The sequence below is a fragment of the Ochotona curzoniae genome, unplaced genomic scaffold, assembly GCF_017591425.1.
Source record: "Ochotona curzoniae isolate NIBS_2020 unplaced genomic scaffold, NIBS_Ocur_1.0 contig_883, whole genome shotgun sequence".
NCBI classification, from domain to species: Eukaryota; Metazoa; Chordata; class Mammalia; order Lagomorpha; family Ochotonidae; genus Ochotona; species Ochotona curzoniae.
In genome coordinates this window covers 73,109,270-73,133,680 of record NW_024466599.1, presented here as the reverse complement: position 1 = coordinate 73,133,680, position 24,411 = coordinate 73,109,270, and positions in this window count along the sequence as shown.

Here is a 24,411-nt window from a genome sequence, read left to right as displayed (position 1 = left end):
AACATCTTTGCAAGTAAAAAGGACTATGTCCAGTGAGCCAGGAGATGGAGGATAACTCTTTGCATAATTCAGTCTTGCAAATAAATAAATTTAAAAATACCAGGGTCAAGCCTGTTCATGGACTTGATTTTGTGTCTAACATTTTCTTAGTCTAGACATCTAAGTATGAATAGACAGAACCCGAAATATCAAGGAGGAAAAACCTTTAGTTTAGTTGTGAGAAATGTTCTTCCAGGTGTGCCTTTCAGGAAAGCACCAAAAGCATATAGTTAGCATTAAATTTACATACCTGAGGCACACACTCAGTATCAGAGTCCGTTGTTATTCCTCTGTTCCTGATTCCAACTTTCTGTTCAAACCAGCTCTGGGAAGCGGTGGTAATGGCTCAAGTGACTGAGTTCCTGCTATCCACTTTGGAGGCCTGAGTTCCTGGGTTTGGCCTCAGTCCAGCTCTAACTGTCCCGGGAATTTGAGGATAAACCATCAAATATGAGCTCTCAGTCTGTCTCTCTCTCTCTCTGTTGCTATGCCTTTCAAATGACAAGCAACGAGATTGTATAAACCTTTGCACATAGTTCTGGGTCATCTTGGAGTACAGAATGAAGTTCATAGGAACTGAAGGTCTAGCGTCACCTTGATACTGCAAGGCCAACATCGTCCCAACATAAGAAATCTTGGAGCAAGTAAAGCCAATCCTTGCATACATTACCTATAGTGCAAGCAGGGTAACCTAGGATGGAACTATCATGCTTTAAACTAGGTCTGTCAGATTTGAAGACTCATTATGTCTTTTAAAACTATCAACTCCTCAGAATAAAAGGGTATAAGTGATCTTTAAAAACAGACACTCCACTGCTTGCAAGGGGATCATGTCTTGAACAACTTATCAATTAAAAAACACTGCAAGTTGAAAATGCATTAAGGCAATGTAGTGCAGAGTTAGACCCCTGTCTGGGATACCAGCATCCTATATCAGAGTGTTGGTTCGCATCCCCGCTTTTCTGCTTCTCATCCAGCTCACTACTAATTTACCTGGGCATGTAGCAGAACGTACTTTTGTCCCAAGTGTTTGTTTTCCTTTCAACCATATGAGAAACCCGGATGTAGTTCTTGGTTCCTGATTGCAACCTGGTCCGGTACCAATATTGTGATCATTTGGGGAATCAGTTAAAGGATGAACCAACAGATGCAAAGTTCTCTCCCTCCGCCCTCACATTTTCTCCCTTCCCCTTTCTCTCTTTCACAAAATCCTCTCCCTCCGCCATGCTTCTTTTCAAATGCATAGATCTTAAAACGAAGAAGAAAATGCACTGAAGGCATGTGTGCTATCCTGTTGAATATCTCAGCATGTGAGAAGTGTCAGCGGTTTCCCCCTCGTGACCACGGGGCTGAGGGAAGCTGTGGCTGCCACTGCGGAGCGCTGACAGACAGGATCAGTCTGCATACAGTGTTAGCCTGGGAGAGGATCCAAATCCAGCATTTGAAGCATGGTTTCTAATGAATGCATTTCGCTTTCACAGCATCCTGAAGCTGAAAAATCATTAGATAAACCATCTTACATTAGAGATCATCTGTATAGACTTCCTAAACATTCCAGTAGTGTGAATCTGACATCCTGGCTTTAACTTGGTGACACACTCTTTTTTTTTTTTTTTTTTTTTTTACTCCATCTTGACAAGATCCAACTGGAAAACCCGAATGTGGCCAACTGCAATGTGTTTTTAACCATGACAGACAGACCCTCTGGGTTTTTGTGGCACCCATGTTGCTGAGCCAAGAACGTTGGGCTGGTCCTTGTGGCTGTTTCTTCCTGTGCCTCACTTGAACTGCTACTTCTGTCAGGTCAGCCAACTCCTGCTACTATCTGCTCTTCTGTCATAAATATTTCTTCAGTGATAATACTATAATGCTTTCCTCCCTTAATTATGGTGTGGAAACATAATATAAGGTCATGGTGCCGATCGAGACCATAACTCACTGGCATGGAGAGAGTGTGGGAACATGTCCTCACCTCTCCTCAGTAATTGGAATGTGAATTCTCTTGCCACTCCATTTTCCACAATCTTTGTGCGACCAAAGGCAGTATTTATGTTTCTAAGGCTTTCCCAGGCAACTGCCTTCTAATGGGAAAACTTTAACAAAAAATATGTTTCGCATGCCGAATAGCTAACCTCACTCTCATAAATATTGATATGGTAGGCAAAGTTGAAATATCATTTGTAAGATGGATGTGCTTCTTTGGAGTCCAAGAAGACAATGTCTGGAGAGAAGAACCTGTTTCTCTCACTCATAGACACAGAGCCTGTGGTCACATGCGCTGCGGTGGAGGGGGGACAAAGTGAAACTGTGAAGTGTTCCGGAAAGAGGTCATCTCAGAATCATATCTCCAAGGTCATCCCATTCCCACTAGGGTGGATAGTTAAAACAGAGAAGCAGGGGTTTGATGCGCATGTAAGTTGGAGGGCTTAGTTGCAATAGCAGAGGAACTGGATCTCAAGGTGCAGAATTCATGCTAGCAGTGCCAGCTCTTCTGGGAACTTACCACAAAGTCTGGTTTTCAGGCTCATCTAGATATTCTGGATCAGAAACTTAAATGGGAAACAAGATCATTCTGCTTTCAGAAATCCTTCAGGGGACTCATACCAACTACACATCTGAGGAGGCAGTGTGTTACAGCCCTGTGGCCCCATGGTGAGTGGCTTCGCTTCTTCAAGGCTCATTGCTCGCACCTACTTAAAATGGCTCATATTGGGCTTGGCACAGTAGCCTAGTGGCTAAATCCTTGCCTTGCACGTGCTGGGATCCCATATGGCTGCCGGTTCATGTCCCCTCACCCTGCTTCCCATTCATCTGCCTGCTTGTAGCCTGGGAGAGCAGTTGAGGACAGCCCACAGCCCAAGGCCATCTTCATCCAAAGTGTTACTTCAACCTCTTTTTGAGGACTTTGTCTGACACAGTCAACTTCAGCAATCTTACAATAAATCATATAATTACTTTTTCAAAGTATATGCGATCATTTTGGATGTACAACAACAAAGCATAGGATAATATCTATGCCTAGACTTCAGAGGATTGAATTAAGTAACTGAATTTGTATTCAGATTTTATGTATGATTTTCTGTAGATTATCTTCAACAACATTGATTCAAAGGGGTCTATAGCAAAGCAAAGTTAAGTTGGGAGCAAATAACTGTTTAAATTCTTTCATATTTTAAAATGTTAAAGAGTTTTTGAGGGGGACGCAGTGAAGACAATGTATCGGTGTGGTAGTGACCAGATAACTCAGCAGTGGTTGGTGAGCACCGATCTGACCTCCAGCAGCAAACAGAGCTCCAACAGCATCCAGGGCAAAAGGAGTTCAGTGGGAACTCAGGCAAAGAACTACCCATCGTGCTGATTTGTTTGATGCAAACATGAGCCGAGACACAGCAGACTTCAAAGGGCAGTGGAGGAAGAGAGTAGATTCACAGCCCAGACCCCACCAATGCTGTGTTGGGCCCCATTTTGTGTAGTGGAGTAAAGGCTATGGGACTGGAGACACGGTCAGGAACAGCCTTGTTTCTGACTCAGTGTATTGAGCTGAACCCACAGGGAAAGTAGTGCCAACTTTGCATCCTGCAGGTTCCACTAAGAGTAGGTTTGTGTGGCCCCCAGACCTAATGGCCAACAGACCCAGAACTCCACCAGTGCCACCTTAGTTGCCATTTTATGAAGTATGGCAAAGGCTTTGGGATTGGAGGGAAAAAAATAAGCTGTGCATGTGCAAGGCTGGCAGTACAATCACTTCCAGCTCTGTGCATTACACTGATCCCCCAGAAAAAAAAAAAAAAACAGTTCCAAGGTGATATCCTACAGGTTCCATCCAAAGTACGTCCAGGAGGGCCCCAGATCTATCAGCCAACAAACCCAAAACTCCACCAGTGCCATATCAGGCACCATTTTGTGTAGTGTTACAAAGGCTGTGGGACTGGAGGGACAGCGGTGAGCTAATGAGCAGTGAGACAGTGCATGAGGTAAGCTGGGAGCAAAATCATCTCAGGCTCAGTGCATTTATACTGGTCGCCCAGGGAAGACAGTAACAATGTAGTTACTATCTGTAGTTACTATCAAAGCAGGTGCTATCAAAGATAGGTTCTCTGACCTAATGGCCAGCAGGCTTTGGCAAGATCAGCACCACCAACAACCTGATTATTTAGGATAGCCTGTGCCTCCCTAATCCTGGGTGCTGCTTCAACTGGAAGTGGGAAAAATGCTGTATAGAAAACAGTGTGACCTAAGCACAGGATCACAGGAGGTGGAGAGTGAACCAGCAGCTGGATTGAAAAAACAAAATCCATCTATTTGTTGCCTACAGGAGACATATCTCACCAACAAAGATCAGCAAAAAATGTATCTCATGGATTTTGATGGTGTTTTTGCTTGTTGGTTTTTGTTTTTAGTTTAATCTCTTCAAAGTACTTTGTTAAATTCTTCACTGACTCATAGCTCATACAGTAGCATCATTTTCAGTTCTTGATTTTCTCTTTCATTTCTTCACTGACACATTTGTTATTCAGTAGCATGTTACTTAACCTCACGGCATTTTTTATTTCCTTTTTTTTCTTCATGCTGTTGATTTTGTAATGTGACTTTTGATTTAAGAGGATGTACAGTAAAACTGTGTAATAGAGGCTATCATATCCAGATGTGAGGTTACAATGCAGTGTGTATCTCTATTTCCAGATTAAAGATGGGCTCCCAGTGAAACTGTTAACTATATCTTGACAATACGATGCTGGAATCCCTGCCATTTTCCATACCCGCAATAATTAACTTTTGACTGTTTATGAAGAACTATACCATAGTAATAATATAGGAGAACTCAGGCCCGGCGCGGTGGCGCAAGTGGTTAAGGTCCTGGCCTTGCATGCCCGGGATCCCATATGAGTGCCGGTTCTAATCCCGGCAGCCCCGCTTCCCTTCCAGCTTCCTGCCTGTGGCCCGGGAAAGCAGTCGAGGACGGCCCAAAGCTTTGGGACCCTGCACCCATGGGAGACCCGGAAGAGGCTCCTGGCTTCGTATGGGCATAGCATTGGCCATTGCGCTCACTTGGGGAATGAATCATCAGACGGAAGATCTTCCCCTCTGTCTCTCCTCTCTCTATATCCACCTTTCCAATAAAAATAAAATAAATCTTTAAAAAAAATAATAATATAGGAGAACTCATTGGGAGAGGGTGGGAGGGATTTTAGGGAGGAGGTAAGAAAAACCTGGAGTCCATGCAAATGTATCATAAAATGATAATAATAATAAAAAGAAGTAAAATTTTAAAAATGAAATCATATCATGTGTCTTCTTAGACCAATAAGTCAAAATACCGAGGGAGACATGATTCTAGAGATGGAATCATATGCTACTCTATGAGTAATGGCTTAGAGAAGAAATCAAAAGGGGAATTTTAAAAAATGGTTGAAACAAATGGAGACATACACACAACATATCAAAAATTATGGAACATGGTCAAGGCAGTGGTAAGAGGAAAAGTTCATCTCAATCAATGTCCATGTTAAAAAATTAGAAAAGCACCACATAAATGAGCTAACCTTACAGTTGAAGGAAGTACAAAACAACAGTAAAACTATTCCAAGATTAGCAGAGGAAAAGAAATAAACCAAAATAAGGAGGAAATGAACCAAATAGAAATCAAAAGAGTCACACGAAGATCAATAAAGCAAAGAGCTGGTTCTATGAGAAAATCATCAAAACAGATTCTCCACTAGCACAATGAACGAACAAGAAAGAGAGAAAGAGAGAAAGAGAGAAAGAGAGAAAGAGAGAAAGAGAGAAAGAGAGAAAGAAAGAAAGAAAGAAAGAAAGAGAAAGAAAGAATAAAAGAAAGAAAGAAAAGAAAGAGTGGGAGAAGATACAACTCAATAGCATCAGAGACAAGAAAGAAAATATAACAAAAGTTACCTCAGACATACAGAGAATTATTAGGGATAATTACAAGCAACTATATGCTAACAAATCAGAAGACATAGAAGAAATGGATAGATTCCTGGACATATACAATCTATCAAAATTGAATCATGAGGCAATCAATAATCTAAATAGACTTAAAACAAGGACTGAAATCAAATCGCTAACTAAGAAAAGTCAAATTCGTAACTAAGAAAAGCCCTGCCAGTTGGCTTCACTTCAAAATTTCATCAAACATTTCAAGAACATATTCCAACCCTTCACAATCTATTTCAGGAAAAGAAAAGAAAGGTAAGCAATGCTTTCAAACTCTTTCTGTGAAGCCAATATCACCTTAATATGAAAACCAGATAGAGACACAAGAGAAAAAAGGAACTACAGACCGCTATCCCTGATGGACATACTCAAAGATCCTCAACAAAATACTGGCCAACAGGATTCATCAGTACATAAGGCAGATCATTTAATGGCTCAGTTGTGATTCATCCCAGGCATGCAGGGATGGTTTAACATTCAGAAATCAAAAAAATGTGATATACCACATCAACAAGTTGAAAAATAAAAATGATATGATTGTCTCAATACATTCAGAGAAAGCATTTCACAAAATCGAACAACTCTTCATGCTAAAAACCTTAAGCAACATAGGCATAAGAGGGACATTCTATTACACAATCAAAGCAATATATGAAAAAGACAATGCTAGCATCATACTAAACTGGGAAAGACTAGAAATTTTTCCACTTAGGTCTAGTCCACAAGGATGTCCACTTTCACAACTGCTATTCAATATAGTACTGGAAGTTCTTGTCAGAGCTTTTAGACAAGAAAAACAAATTAGAGAAGCTCAAATTTCAAATGTGGAATTGAAATTATCCCTGTTTGCATATGGCATAACCTTCTACATAGCAGAACCCAAAGACTTAGTAAACAGACTACTGGAACCCATCAGAGACTTTGGTAGGATAGAAGGATAGAAAATTAATGAAAACAAATTTATGGCATTGGTATACAAAAATAGCATCATGCTAAGAAATAAATTCTAAGTACAGTTTTCTTTAAAATAGTGGAGGAAAATTTTAAATACCTAGAAATTAGCCTAATATGAATATGTGGAAGACCTGTATGATGAAAACTAATCAACATTAATAAAATAAATATAAGAAGACATTGAAAGATGGATAAACTTAACATATTCCTGGATCAGCAGGATCAACATTATCAAAATGTCCATATTACCAAGTGTAATATACAGATTCAATGCAATTCCAATAAAAATCTCAACAAAATTCTTCCCAGAAATAGAAACAATATAAAATTTTGTGTGGAAACACAAGAGGCCGTGGATAGTCAAAGCTACCCTAAAAAATAAAAATCAAGCTGGAGGAATCACAATTACAGACCTCAAAACATACTACAGGGCAGTGGTCATCAAAATCAAAATAGTCTGGTACTGGTGCAGAAACAGAGCAGAAAATAAATGTAACAGAATAGAAATGCAAGAATGGAGCCCACACGTGTGTAGCCATCTAATCTTTGACAAGACGACTGAAAAAAGAATTCAGCAAGATGAGTCTTCTTTATTTTTAAAGTCTTGTTTATTTGAGAAATAGAGAGCGGAAGGGAGGGAAGGAAAGAGAGAGAGAAAGAGAAAGAGAAACAGAGAAGGGGTGGGAAGAAGGGAGAAATTAGTCTGGTTTCCATATGCCCACAGTGCCAGATAGGGAAGGGTATACCGAGCTGGGAGATGGGAACACCTCCAAGCCTTACTTGTGAAAGGCAGGAACTCGGTTATTCAAGCCACTACTACAGCTTCTTAGTAAAGGATTAGCTGGAAGGTAGAATGAGAAGCTGAAGCCAGTATGAAGAGCCGATCGCTTTGGTGTGGTAGAGACATCTTAACCAGCATCTTAGCCACTGGACAAAATGTCCACCCACTAAAGGAAGTCATTTTGATGACAAGTCCATTTGGAGTACGATGGAACTTCCGGTGGTCATGTCAGGCACAGCTTTAATGTCGTCTCTATGCAGAACCAACAGTCTTCCTCTGGGGACACGAAGGGGAGCATGAATCTAAGAGATTGCTAGAAACTGAAAATAAGGGGACAAGGTCAGTTGTATATAATAGGATTCCATATACTTTGTTTTACTGTTTTAACTAAAGGAGTGTAGTAATAATACTTTTTATTTAAGAGATTGAGAGGAATCTCAAATTACTGTCCCTTTCTGATTTTAAAACGGGTATGGTGAAACAAGAGGGGTCTTCTAAATTAAAGTTATTGGCCTGCAAATGTGGCCTTCATAAACCATAGAAAGCAAAATACTGAGAGAGGGGTTGACAGAGGCATTCAAACCACCACAAACCGGCCAACCACTTTCTCTCTTTGAACCTGAGATATTTCTCTCCTTCCCAGATCAATCCAGTCTTGCAAGAGGAGCCACTTTGCACCATTAATCCCTTCCTTCATTTTTCAGGAGCTTTCATATGTCTAATGTTTGGGATTAGCATTGAACATCAACTACTTGTTTTGTTTTTAAGATTTATTTATTTCTATTGGAAACGCATATTTACAGAGAGAAGGGGAGACTAAGATCTGCTGACCACTGGTTTACTCCCAAAGTGGCTGCCTTGGCCAGAGCTGAGCCAAAGTTCTTCCAGCTCTCCCAAGCCAGTGCAGGGTCCCAAGGCTTTGGACCATCCTCAACTGCTTTTCTAGACCACAAGCAAGAAGCTGGATGGGAAGCAAGGTTGCTGGGATTAGAACTAGCGCCCATATGGGATCCTGAAGCATGCAAAGTGAGGACTTTAGCCACTAGGCTACCACACAGGGTCCAAATTACACTTTAAAATACAAAAAGCTAATTATTCAACCCTTCCCCAATTTTCCTCTTTTGTACACAATACACGAATGCCTTGATTGGATTTTATTTCACAGTGTGATCACTGTGCGTTTGCTTCCGCAATCGGTGCCGTGGAACACCGTGTGGAGTTGTTATTAGACACAAGAAGCCAAAAAGCTTATCTCTGTGGTTTTTCCCAAAGAGCATTCCAAACAATTTTGGTTCCTTTAAAATTAATGGAATATGTTACCTCAGTAAATAATTGCAATTTCTGATGTTTCTGCACCTGAATTATATGGTTTCTTCTTGATGAGTACCGTTCCTTCACCCTCAAAGAGACTGGCAATAGTGATGTGGCAATAGTGCCTGGCAATTATTTACACAGGCATGAGTGTAAGTACAGCTCTGTAGCAGGTGTGTCCAGGCAACAGACAGAACAAAGTAAGAATTTCCCTTTGGGGGATTACAAGATACATGCACACAAGGACACAAGAGACAATGAACAATAATAATATACGAGGCAATGCAAGTAGTTTTGAGAAGTGAGTGGTTATTGGATCTGAGATGCTTTGTGGAACAGATGGTTTTTAAGGGGGTTCGTAATAAATGAAGGCGAGCAGTTTGCTGTGTATTAATAGGAGGCATCTCTGGGATTCTAAACAGAAAGAGAGCGTGTGGGGAAGGGGAGATTGCTTCCCTTGCAATGCCTGGGTGGTTCCCTGCTCCCCTCTTATCTGTGTTTCACAATTAGAGGAAGAGCAATGGCTACTACGAATGCTCTTTTCTAAATACAACAGGAAGGGAAGAAACATCGTCAGAATAAGTGGGATGTGATGGAGACTGGTCTGAGCACTCAGATGAGACAAATGTGGCATCACACACTGGCGCTGCTGACTCTACAGGGAAGTAACTTTGCAAACTTTGGTTTGCTGCTGTTTAAAATTATTTTCACAGGGATCCAGATGTATTTTGGAATTCAGGATAATTCAGAGTTTACTGGGGTAATATGATATGTACACTACATATCGCAGCTCCCTGGCAAGATCAATAATAATAAAAGACAGGTACAGTTTTGCAACAAAATACTAAAAAACAAGTGAAATTTCAAAAAAAGACCTACAAGTAGCCCTGTGTCTATTCAGACCAGGTGTTTCTGTCAAATGAATTTGTGCTACATTTTCCTGGCCTGGGCATCAGACAATGTTTTTCTGGAGTGGGGAGCCCAACAGAGCAGCGTGGGACAGATGAAAGTGAGTTTAGGTAGCAGACACAGAGCAGATCTGTGCCCAATCATGTTTGAGAGTATGCAATTGTCTGATCCTTCACCAAGTCAAGTTCATGTCACTTCTGGAGGTCTCCTTTCATCTCCGGTTCAGCTTACCAAGTTCCCTCCTCGGCAACCCACAACAGTCACCTAACTAATCAACCCACAGAGAGTCTGCATTCTGCAAAGCTGTACCTCTGTGAAATGAGAACACGGAATGACTTCAAAATCAGATGCTGACTTACATTTGCTGAAATCCATTCAGCATGCAGCACTATTCCTATACAAGAGAACCGATTCTCACCCAGACCTGCTAGCCCAGAGTCGACTCTGGAAAAGTCAGTTCACTTAGTTGCTTGTCTCAGTCACTTGTTTCAGGATTTCCCTCTTTTCACTGGCCCAATCTTGGAATATGAAAGCTTGCTTTGGGCTGCTATACCTGGTTTTATGATACTATCTCTGAGAGCATCCCAGTGATATGAATATATATTTCTGTAACTATGATCACACAGCAGTTCAATGGGTTAAATTTTTCTAGAAGTCCAAAGCTGTGATTACTTGATCACTCTGGGTTTGCAGCAACCAATATGCTATTTGATACATAACATGGATATATAGATATAGATATAGATATAGATATAGAGATATCCATTACATATATATAACATGTTAGCAATATATAATATCTAACATTAACATTGAACACACATAGACATATGTAACCAACTGAGATAAGAACAAATCAGTGTGTAGAACATCTATTATAAGCTCAGTTGATGAGATTCCTGTTACTTCTTTTATATATTTCGTGAATTTTAAAAATATTTTTTAGGGTCCAGTATGATGGCCAAATGGCTAAATCTTCACCTTGCATGCTCCAGGATCTCATACGGATGCTGGTTTGTGTCCCAGCTGCTCTATTTCCCATGTGGTCCCCTGCTTGTGGCCTCAGAAAACAATAGAGGCTTGACCAAAAGCCTTGGGACTCTGCATTCATGTGGAAGACCTAGAAGAAACTCCTGGCTCCTGGCTTCAGAGCCTTCCCCAACTCCTGTATCTTGGCGCGTGCTTTCTTATGTTTTCTGCTAAGAGTTTGAAGAAGCAACCAAGTGGATAGGATAAAATCTTTACACAAATGATACGGGACTAATAGCCAGGATGCACAAAGATCTTCAGAAACTCAATAACAGCAAAACAAACTACCCTGTGAAGAAATGGGTAAAGAAAATAACAGACACTTTTCGAAAGAATAAATTCAAAAGGATAATGGACACACACACAAAACTTCTCAGGCTCCGTAGCCTTCAGGGAGATATAATTGAGGTTTCACCTAATTCCAGTGAGATTGCCCTACATCCGGAAATCTACTAACGACACCTGCTGGCATGGATGTGGGAGAAAGGTATTCTCCTTCACTGCTGGTGAGAGTGTAGGTTAGTACAACTGCCATGCAGATCAGTATCGAGAGACAGCACTAAGACAACAGAAAATTGATCTGCCGTATGGCCTAGCTATCCCACTGCTGGGAATATATCCAAAGCAAATAAAATCTGATACATGAAAAAAAGAGATTTAATCCTATATTTACAGCAGCACAATCCACAATTGCAAATAAATGGAAACAGCCCAAATGCCAACCAAAAGAGGAGCAGATAAAGAACCTATTGTATATCTGCTCCATGGAATACTACTTACCCATTAAAACAAATGGAATTCTACCATTTGTAACTAAATGGTCCGAACTAGAGACCACTATGCCCAGTGAATGATGTCAGTCCCAAAAAGACAAATATCACATGTTCTCTCCTGATATAAGGCAACCTACACGTGAAACACAGGATCAATAGCCCTTTTCATACTATTTTTAGTGCAAATCATGGTTTTTGATATTTTCGTTTTTATTTTCATTTCTTCAAAATATTTTTTCTTATTAATTTCTTCACTGACTCATAGGTCATACAGTAACATCATTTGTTTCAAGAAGGTTTTCAATTTTTCATTTTTTTCAACAACACATTGGTCATTCAGTAGCATGTCCTTTAATTTCATGGTGTTGTAAGTTTTGTTTTTCTTCCCGTTGTTGATTTTGTTTTGCGGCTTTTTGTTTTGGGGGTGTATAGTAACTACGTAATAGAAACTGTCGTGTCCAGATGTGAAGATATAATGTAGTATGCATATTTACTTCCAAACCAAAGAGTGACTCCCAATGAAACTGTTAAATATATCTTGACAATAGGATGCTGTACTCTCTGCCATTGTCCATCTCTGCCATGTTAGGATACACTCAATTAGCAGAATGCTGGTCTTTGGACCATTTATGAAGCATTACGCTGTTGTAATATTATAGAGGAATTCAGTGGGGAAGGGAAGAGGGGATTTGGGAAAGGGGAAAGGGAATCCTAGAGCTGTAAAACTGTTTCATAAAACAAAATGTGTTTAAAAAAAATTTCAGTTTGAGGTCACATGTACAGCCTGCTTTCTGAGAGGGTTAGGCATGGACTTGCAAGGTAGGGGATGTGTGGAGCTGATGCACTTTCCAGCACAAGAGAAGATGGGATTTTCTACGGGGCAACTGCTGCATCACCAAAATGCCTCCTTGCTGATGTCCAGCAGCCTATCAACACTGTTACGGAAAGCATGGACAACACCTCAACTCCTCTGTGCCTTTGAACAGGCTGCCACCTTTGTCACGTAGGAATAACATGTTAGGTTTTATTTCATTTTGTTTTTTGCATGAGCCCAGTGTATATTTCAGTTTGTGTGAAGTTAATGGTTGATCATCTCTAGTAGATATTAATGTTGTTATTACCAATATCAATAATTATGTTGATGATTATTATTGATATGCCAAAATTTTGAAATTCATATGTTTTGTAATAATAATAAACTGAAAAGTTAGAAATGAAGTTTGTCCTAGTGGTTAAGAGACTGGCTAGGAAACCCACATTTCCTACTGGAGTTGCTGGATTTGATGCCCAATTATTTTCTTCTGAGATTTGTTCATATTAAAGAGTGTTACAGACAGGAGAGAGATCTGGCTCGCTCTTCAAATGCCTGCAGTAGCTGAGTCTGAGCCATTTGGATCTTCTGCATGTGTGGTTGAGGCCCAATTACTTAGACTCTTCTTGACTACCTCCCTAGAAGTATTAGCAGGGAGCTGTATGGGAAGTGCAATAGAACTTGAATCACTGCTTAAAGATAAGGGATTCCAGAATCTTAGGTGGCTATTAACCTGCTGGACCAAAACGTTGGATCCTGATTCCTGTTACTAGCTTCCGAGTCCAGCTTCTTGTTCATGTAGACCCTGGCAAGCAGTGGCCATGGCTCAAATACATGCTCTTGAAATTTCACATGGAAGAGCTAGATTATGTTTCTGGCTCCTGGCTTTGACCTGTGAGAGCTATGGACACTGGGGAGTGAACCACTGGTAGGAGGTTCCTCTGCCGTGTTTGTCTGCCTCTCAAATGAAAGTGGAAAGGAAGATAGACCTGTAAAAAGAAAGTAAAAAAAGAAAAAGAGATAACAAAAATGCAATATGCTTGGAGATTTCTTTAATACTTCTTTTTAATTATCAGATTTCTATGGAGAAAACACCAGGATTACATAGATCATTAAACAAAAACTAATCAATAATTGTTATCTCTTTTGTGGTAAATAAGAAAACGAAATGAAAAGACAAGGTCTTAGTGTAAAATAATTTTTTATGACTTGCATTTTATGAACCTTTGGAAGATTGCTATTCATGCAGATATTATATGACATTCTTCGGTAAAGTTAATTTAAGAAGGCTGTGCACTGACTCCTCCTTTAAATGCACACAGGTATATCTTAGAAGTGATGAGCATCTCAGGTGGTTATCACTCATCTAAAACATGAACAAAACAGGAGAAGTAAAACTGAAGAGATATTTCAGATATTGTCTTGGAAATGCAAGACAAGTTGAATCTGTTCCTAATAGCTATTGCAGGCAAATTCTGTAACTTGGATTAACCTGGAAATCAAACAAGGATGCATTCACATGATGAAGAAAGTTGGGTCAGAATGTTTTTTTTTTCCAAAAATCACATATTTAACTTTCAAATTTTATTTTTTGGTTCATTATTACAAATCATCATCAATTACATTTAATTCCTTTGCAGGATAATTCTATGTCATATTAATATGATGATCATTTTAGAATTCTGGATTTTTCGTTGATATGTTTTTGCAAACTGATTCTTTTTTCACAGCAATGTAAGTTTGCTACAAATATAACAAATTCAACATAGTTCATACATACCATTTTAATAAATTAGTGATATTCCCTTCCTCCCTGTTTTTTCCATCCTTTTCTCTTTTTCTTTCTTTCCTAGCTTCTAAGATAAAATGTTTTTAATTTACATTATCATCAAGGGCTTCACACTCTGCCAAATAAAGAAATCAACAAGTAAAAAGCAGCAAATCTCCAGCTCAGTGGGAATATAGGCAAGGGTTAGAAACAATAACCAAATAGTAAGAGAACTACTTTTTTCTACCAATGAATTTTAAAGTAGTCGCAGATCATTTCAACTCTATTGGTCTGATCTTTCTAACCATTGGTCTGACAAGGATATACAGCCAAGCTTGACAAAGCTATGTTTGTAGCAATACTGATACACACAGATGTTTCATTTTTTTGGTTTGTTTCTACTTTTTGATTATTTTTAAATGTAAACTAAACACTCTAGGGAAAAAAAATTATCTTTCCTCTGAGTACTTTGCGGTTCTGATCCTGGTTGCAAGATCAGTGGTTTTCTCTTGCATCTGAACTACAGCATCCCTCCATCGTGCATGAACATAACAGGCTCATCCTCACGATCAATGAGCTCCTGTGTCCCCCAACTGGCAGAACTAAAGCGGTAGGATTCCTTCACAGAATTCTCCATATCTTCATGCATTGGGTAACTGGAGATGTTTCCAAATGAAAATAAATTTTACTAGAAAATGTTCAAGATACTGTGTACAGGACAAGGACCACAAAGCCCAGCTGATCATGACCTGTTCCACTGGGCCTGCGGAAGAATGACTTCCCCCAACTCTCTATTCTCCCATCAAATGAGATGGATATGGCTTAGCTAGGGAGTAAATGAACAAAGAAGCCAACAACCCTCCAGCCGTCTCTGGGTCTCAGCCACACACTGCTGCAACATCACCCATCTGCATGCTGATTTGGTATATTCACTTGCCCATGAGGCACCTCAGCCTCATTTCTCCAGAAACAAGAGCCCACAATGACATATGTATGCTGAGTCCCACGTAGAGACAACAAGAAACGTTCCCAGGTGTTGTTGATCTCCCTGACCCCACCCAAACACCATCCTATCCATATGGGGAGGCTGCCCACCTTCACCTCGGTACGTGTACTATCTCTGTATGTCTCCTGAAATGAATCCTACTCCCATTTTTTCCTTCCCTTGCTGAGGCACAAACTTAGGAGAATTGTAGCTGGAGATACCCTCCCCTCTCCACAAGAAAAAAAATAAATAGAAAGACACGAGGTTCTGCGTTGACCGCACTGCCCCTTCTCAGCTGACACAACAGAGGCGAAGATGCTTGTTCATCTAAGCCAAGCAAATATTTCTTCTGACATGTTGGCATGGAACCTAGGGGCTTACTAGAAGTATCTCCCCCAGGAACTGAAAAAAAAAAAAGGTAAAACTGAGGAACGAAAGAAAGGGTCCTGATTCTGCCACCTTGGGTGACTTTTTAAAAAGCTGACACAGGTAGAGAGAAGCTGAGACAGATCCTGCAGCTCTCATTTGCAGCTATAGAGACTCCAGCAATCTTGTAAAAACGTGGTCCCTGGAGAATTATCTGGAGTCAAATGACAAGTCAATGATGAGTCCAGGTAAGATGTTTATGATATAAAGACACTGAGAACTCTGAAGTTGAAATCTTGTAACCTGGTCACTTGATACATCAACAAACGAAGCTTCTGAGAGATTAAAACGTTTTTTTTTTTCTCTGAGAAGCATCAGGAAATATTGTGAAGATCATACCCTGAGGTGAGAAATGAACAGCAGATGATGGATAAAATTGTGTCAAATTCCTGTCTAAAATTAAATGGCTGATTTTGTAGTGAAAATAAAGGAACATTTGTTCTTTAACTATTTCCTATCCCTCTCTTAATTATTAACAATCTTCTTTTGTTCCAAAATTAAATGTTTATGTTCACTAAGCCATAGCAAAAGCTACACATGTAGAAAGATATTAAGCCATACATTTGTAGAAAATAATTAAGTATGTTGGCGCCTGATAGCTTGTTCTCTAATGCTGTTTAATTTAGAAATAAAACAGAGCACATTTAGAGAAGTAAATGCAATAAAATAATTCAGAGTTGTGTATCCAGAATTAAAAGCACAGAACATATTACAGTGAAGGTTAATTACATCAATATATTGCTTCAAATGAAAGGGAGTAGACTTATTAAAATGAACCAAGCAGGGAGCGTGTGTGGTGGTAAAAGATTATACATCTGTATCTTTGGTTGCTGAAATCCATTATATTCTTTAACTACAATAATAACTACAATAATAGTAAGTGGTACTTAAACTGCACTTTTCAAATTTGACACTGTAGTACTTAGCATTTATATGAACATTAACTGTTAACCAAACCCTCCTATGCATTACCTCATTGGACATCCACCCACACACTGTTAGGTAGACTACACAGAGGGGCTCTGCATAGCAAAGAAAGCCAAATCACCAGGATTTTAGCCACTGAGCCATTGCACCGGGTGCTTCACAATTCTTTTCTAAATATACATTTTTGTGAGCTATTTGAAAACACCTTGTGTACATGTGTCTGGATTTGTACATGGTTTTTACATTTCCCTCCACCCCCAAATAATCTTTCAATTCTATTTTCCACACACTTCTTGAAATATCTTTGCAACACAGTCTTCTATCAAATAACCTTTCCTTCTATGAATCACAATTGAATAAACAAATTAAGAGAATCCAATAATTTAAGTTCTCATCTAAAACTGCTTTGTCTGACAACCGTGCCCTTCCTTCTGGAGCCCTCGAGTCAGCTGGCAACACTTCCATTATAAGCATTCGCTTTGCCTGAGCAGCTTCTGTTTCAGCTCCGCCCCCATCCTGCCCTTTGTTTCTGAAGTTTCCAATGGCATTTGCAATGTGGTAATAACAGAAGAAACCAAGTGGGAACACGCTGAGATTATTCATTCCAAAATATAATAACAAGGGAGGTGGCCACCATCATTTGGACTTGGGCGCTCAAAGTCAGAGGAGTGGGGGAACCATCGTTTGGGAGGCAATGGCAGGCTTGCAGGCGAGCTCTGATTGGACATGCAGGGATATGGGCGCTAGGGGACTACTATAGCCAAGTACAGACACATCATCTTATGTACCTGACTGAGGAGGGATATTTGGCTCTCTCCTTTTGTTTCTAAATTGAAGTATGGCCTAGACAGGAACTTCTTCACTTTGCCTGCCTCCCTGCCCTTGTCTCTCATCTCCATCACTGTCTCCATACTTCTGCAATTGTATCTGTATGATTTCTCTTTCTCTTTCCCTACTGTGTATTACTCATCACTCTTAAGGATGAGGATCTTATGGAATGATCAGTTTTTAGTAACTACTTATAGAATTGATTCACCCTACCCCAGATCTGTGCATTGTCACTACATTTACAGCAAGTCAAATCCAAAGGACCGCATGGTTTGAAATGTCTTAAATCTATCTCAAGATTTGGAGAGACACAAGTGGTCCTTCACAGGCATATGGTGTGACATGGACACCCAAGATGATAACTTCAACAGTCACCCACCTTTAAAGAGACATAATGTCCATGTAGATCTTTGGAAAGATTAAAATCTACTCTGTTGACTGCCAACAGAGTCTACTCTGGGCAGAGTTCTCTGTGGGACGTGAGGAGGTCTTGCAGCCTTTGTAGCCATTCGATCTTCAGAAGATGCTTCATGCACAGCAGAACGCGACAGCATTGAATAAGGCTCTTGGCACAACGTGACCCCCACATACGGCAGCACTTTGAGGACATCTGTGTAGGAAATTCACTTTGACCTTCAGTTTCCTTTTCCACAAAAAGAGGACCAAGCCCCCACCCCTTCCAACACCAAGGCAGATGGGAGGCAATATTTCAAACTGGTGGCAGTTTTTTTTTTTTTCAGGGAATCTGTGTGCAGAAGGTGAGAGGCTGAAGGGAGAACAATTAAAAGGAAATTGATCTAGGGTTCCAAGGCCATTACTTCAGGCATTAAAAGGACATTTAGGGAAACTGTGTGGTTTCTATTCTGCAGGAAAAATGCTACCTGCCTCCCTTGGAAAAAGGAATTTGATGGTATTGTTTTGGTTTAATACCAAGGTTTCAAATGCCAACACACACGCCCAAGCTGGAAGGACTGTGGGCAGCTGAGGTTTCCTGGCTGTGTCCAGTGCCAAACTGGTGATACCCTTGGTTTGACATGGGAACGCGCTGAGTCAGTCTGAAAGGAAAGTGGCAAGGAACATTGGAGTTTAGCTAAAGGCCTGACAAACACAGTCTGCTCTTATATGGAGTGCGCGCTCATAAAAAGATGCTTAACCTGTATGGGAGACGCCCTATTGTTTTGACCTTCACCACAACTGGGTGTAAAACTTCCTGTAAACACCGTCCTAACACCTATTATGGAGACTCCGCGGGAAGCACAGCCATTAATCAGAACAGCTGCAGGAGGCAGAGGCTTCTGATGGAGTCGTGGAAGGATGACTAGGTCCCCTGCAGCTCTCTCTCCTTTCCTTCAAATTAAAACCCAACGAAATCAAGAGAGAAAGAAACTCCATTTGGATCTCCCTCACCTCTCAGAAGGGGCAGTTTCAAGAGCCCATGTGTAAGAAGACAGGTAGGAGTGGTTGGGAAAGTAGGTGGAACTAGCATGTTGCTGTTTGTGCTTAACCTCTCAAGTAGAGCTCGCTCGAAGTTGGCAGCACCTATCTCAAGGAAGTAATAGTGGATCAAGCAGGGTCCAGGGTTATAGGACCAAGATATCGTTTTTGGTGCTACCCTTGCAGGTGACCACGGTGGATGTGGCTGAGATTCCATTGAAAGAACACCACTCACAGCCTGCAGAGGCAGAACTTATGTCTGAAGGACTAACGCTGTCTTAAGAAGCTCTTTTGAACGCCTAAGTGGGCTGAAAGAGCAGAGGTTGGGAATCCTGTATGCAAATAAAATTCTATCTCTTGAGAAAACAGATTTTACCCCACGTGTTTCTGTTCCTTCCTATGTTACTTGGCTCCAGTAATCTGAATATCTATCAATTACTTTTTATGAATAACTTATCTGTATAGAAGCCGAGTTACAGAGAGAGACAGAGAAATTTGTATTTTTCTGTCTGGTAATCACTCCCCGGATGGCTAGCCCAAAAGCAGGATTCAGGAACTCCCAGGGGTCTCCCACTTTGGTGGCAGTGTCCCAAGCACTTAGATGCTCATTTGCTGCTTTCCGGGTACACTAGAAGGGAGCTGGATTAGAAGTAGAGCATCTGGGACTTGAACCAGAACTCTTACGGGATGCAGAGACCACAGTCAGCCCAGGCTTCACCACCATCTAGACCCTAGACATTAGTATGTAATGGGATCCCATAATCATTTTTCCCCTTTGGATTTTGTCTGTATTCTTCCTCAGTCAGGCGATGTCGAGAGATTGAAGCCAGGGTGGAAGGCCGGTGTACGTCAGGCTAATGGCATAAGGGCAATAGTATTTCAAACACATTCCAGAGGATGAATATCATTCCTCCACTCTTTCATAGTGAGGTAGAAAACAAGCATGCTTATGTTTTGTAAGTGAAGATAGGAATATCAGCATACTAAGATGTAGTGAGCAGGGAACAGATGAGTTAAACATTTTAGAAAAGCAAAAGTTAAAGTTTCCAGGGCTAGATGGCATTTACTAGTCAAAGTCATTCTCTGAAGGCCGCACGAAATAAAAGTGTTACTTCAGCACGCCTCTGTCTTAGGGTCTGATTTCTAAGGTACAACGCATAAGTTTTCTAACTTTACTTGCAAGACTGACATGAATGGCATCAGAAATCACACAAGTGGGATGAGGTAACTCAAAGTTGGGTGTTTATTGACGTGGGGTGTTTTTGGTTTCACCCAAGCTGAGTGACTAGTAAGTAGTTGAGTAGCTTCGTGCAGTTAGCTGTTATTTGTGACAAGTGACTCATGGGTTCTTGCTGCTTAGAACATGACCTCCTGTGTGCTCTGATGATTTCTATTTTGTTGGCATAGAAATCTACTGGCTAAGAAAAAGAGGAAGCAATCTAGTTAAACCAGAGGCTTAGCTTTTACTTAAAATTATTTATTTATTTATTTGCATGGTAAAACAAGAAAAAGAGGAAATAGGTACAGGCAGGGACAGAGAGAGAGAGAAAGAGAGAGAGAGAGAGAGACTAATATGGAGAGAGACAGGGTGAGGTCTATTTCTCAGGTATTAGTTCAACCCCTGAATATCCTTGACAGAGAAGGCGGGCCCAGGATAACATCAGGAGTGTGTAAGCCTGTCCCAGTCTCCCACATGGCTGGCAGGAGCCTGATACTGGAGCCATCACCCGCTGGGTCCGTGGACCTGCATTAATGAGAAGCTGGAAATGTGAAGCAGCCAGGATTGCTGGTCAGGCACTCTGCCAAGAGCAAACATCACGACAGGAGTATTCACTCTTAACAGCACATACTTAATCTTAACTTTCTTTATTATTTTCCTTAAGATATATGTTATTTTTATTGGAAAGGAAGATTTAAAGAGAGAAGGAGAGCCAGAAAGCTCTTCCTTCTGCTGGTTCACTCCACAGATGGGCACAACAGCTGAGACTAGCCGAGCCAAAGCCAGGAGCCTGGCATTTCTTCTAGAGTTCCCACACAATGCAGACTTCCAAGGCATTGAACCATCATCTGCTGCTCTCCTAGACCATAAGCAGGGAGCTGGATGGGAAGTGGCGCATCTGGGACACAAACTGGCATCCGTCTGAAATGCCTGCACTTACAGGGGAGGATTAGCCAACTGAGTCATCATGTCAGCCCCCGCATTTCTTACACTGTATGCCATATGCCAATTTTTCCTGAGTGTAAGGTACATATTTATCCAGATTGCTTTTATTGATTCAAAGTGATGTGTTTTATTAAGAAAAATGTAAATTATAAACAAATAAGATACATAGCACTGTGTTAGTTAATATGTCTGAGAAATTAAATTGTTTATTAATTAAATATTAAAAATGTGCATTTATTTATTTGAAAGAGTTACAGAACGAGAGAAAGTGAGAGACAGAGAAAGAGAAAGAGACTTCCACCCACTGATTTAATTCCCAGATAGGTAGAGTTTAGTCAGAAGTGTGGACCCATCTGGATCTGCCAAATGGGTGGCAGGGGCCCAAACATTGGTGTATTCATATCCTGTCCTTTCAAGTAAATAGCAGGGAGCTGGTTAGAAAGTTCAGAAGTGGAACACTTGGGGCTCAAATTTGTGCTCATATGGGATCCTGGCATCACAGTCATTTAAGTTTCTGTACCACCATGCCAACCCTTATGAAGTATGTTGTACAAACACAAGTACATACACACACACACGGAACCTCAATAAGTTCATGGTAAATGGATTTAAAAGATAAGTGTACTTTGGTACAAAATAATTTTGGATCCAGCTATATTTTTTTCGATCTGTACCTGAAATCTTTAAGAATTTCCATGTATATAGCCTCAGCTCTGCTTACCAGTGATTCTCCAAGAAAAGCACAAGTTTTACGCATATATACTTGCACATGGTAAAGTCATTGTTCATTGTGTCTCTAAAACTGATGGCCGGAAGCAGTTTGATTGATCCCTTGGCCCTTTGTACTGGAGTCTAAATGACAAATATTAAAAATCAAATCTAACCTCACTGATCCATCAATCATGAATCTTTGCTTGTTTATAAGTAACTGCTTTCTGCAAGATTTCTTCATGAAAATCTCATTTGCATTATAGCTATAGTTAAGTCACAGGGAGCACAATTCCTATCTTTAACTTCAAAAACTAACAAATGCATCCTGTAGCTCACAGGCAAAAACAAATTCCATGAAGAACATGCAATCATGTTCTAGAAAAGGACTGAATGTGAGAGCAAGATAGACATAGCAGTGATAGATTTCAGACAAATAGGGTTAGTGGCAATAGAAAAGAGGGAAGAAAATACAGATACAAGGATTGTAAGAGTTGATCAAAGTTTGTGGCAAACAGAATTAGAACAAATCAGTGTGTTTCTGTGCAGATTTCAAATTTTTTTTTTTCTGCACTAAAATAAGTTTGTCTTTCAAACTCATTTTCCACAAACTTGAAGTGATACCATTCTAGAAAATAGCATTCTAGAAATTAGCTTCTCTAAAATAAGTCTGAAAGAGAGCATCATTTGGATCTGAGTGGAAAGAAAACAATACAAGAAGCCTATGTGAAGGAGGAATAGCGAGAACCTGCTATTCCAGGGTGGTGGAGTTGGGATCCTCGTCCTCGTGTCCATGCTGTGCATCTGAGAGTCAGTCACATTGTTTCCTGCACACTGAAAAGGGCCCAGAGGGTACGCAAGCAAGCAAGCCAACGGGCAATCCCACTACAAAGACAAATCGGAATCACAACAAATACTCCTCTTTTAGACATTCCACATTACATAGCTTGATTTTCTTTTGCATGCCTCTCCATAATACTCACCATGGGATAAGAAACCATGTGAATATCAAATACATAAATGTAAATCAGAGTCATGACAAAGAATGGAACCTGGCCAGTGCCTCTTCTCCCTGATGACAGATCTGTTTCAGGTTCTTTCTCAGATGAAAGATGCCAGGCAAGTAGTGATGTTATTATTCTCTGGGAAAGTTGGAGAATTTGGCACTTTCATTTTACCCCTCTGCCCTGCGGGCTGACCTGTGGCAGCTCTGTCTGTTTGTAATTAGGGTCCCCATGACATCCTGCAGCCTGTTGGCCATCCCAGGTGTGCGCTCCAGCACACGTTGTGTCCATATGTGTGATGAATATGAACGGATGCCTCCAGGAGTTCACTGGTCCTCTCTCGTCTCACCCTCTCTCCAACGTAACAGCAGTTGACCATGACCAACTCACACTTCTACACTTTTTTCTGATTACAAAACATCAGCCACTAACAAGCGTATCGCTGATGAGCTTGAGGTACAAGGGACCAGCACGTAATTCATTGTGTTGTAAAAGGTTATCATTTGAAACCCTCTTTGTTCATCTTCTTCTGGACAACATTGGCATCCTGAGCTGTGTCATGATCATTGATGACTGTCAATTTATACAAGTTAAGAAGAATGACGATTCATGCTGATGAGGAAAAAAAAATAACCCTGCAAATTAGGGGTACCAGCCCCTCGGATGACTGACCAAGTCATTCCTATTATGTCTGTCTTGTTGCACTTCCAGTTGTTCCTACAACCACCAATTCACACAGGACTGAGCAAAGTTTCTGAGTGTTTCTTAGGAAAGAACATTCAATCTTTCTCATCTTCCTTTCTTCTCCTTTTGCTATTGCCAAAAAAAAAAAAGAAAGAATAGAATAGAATAGAAAAATAAATATATCCCTGAATTTGCCCTTACATAATCGCTGTAAATGATTCAATCCCTGTCCAGCTCAGAGAAAGTTGGATTTGGGTTAATACTGTCAGCATACTGCTCCTAATAGGAAGCTGGTGGAGAGCTTTCCGGTTGTATAGGAGGTTTTAGTGGAGCAGGTCATGATTGCCTCACTGAAATAAAGTGCAAGCTTGGGAGCCTGTTAATCTGTCAGCTGGTTTCTTCAAATAATTTGATTTAGGAGTATATTTTGCATCTACCGTTTCTTCGGTTCTATGTATAGCTTCCTTACTAGTTCTGGGGTGTGGGAGAGATAGCTAAAAACTAATTTTCTTCATCTTGGGTTTTGTGAACATTGTTTTGTGAATGTGTGTGCTTTAGGAGTCTTTTGGGGTCAGTTCATGATTATTCTAACAGAATGTTAGGACTAAGTAACTAAATATTAGCTTTAGAATAAAGGTTTAAATTATCTGATAGCATGTGAGAAATTACCAGTATTTCTTTTCTCAGTGAAATACAGGATTAAGAAATACTGACTATTAATATGCTGAGAAAAATTCACTGTCATTGATGAGTTGACTGAAAAATCAATCAGCGGAACAAATATTTGATTTCATCAATAACCTGATTTAAAATTCACGAGGAAATCAAAAGCATTTTTCAATGAAAATAATTCTGATCGGGCCAGGCGTGATAGCATAGTGGTTACATCCTTGCCTTGCACTCCCAGAATCCCAAATGGGC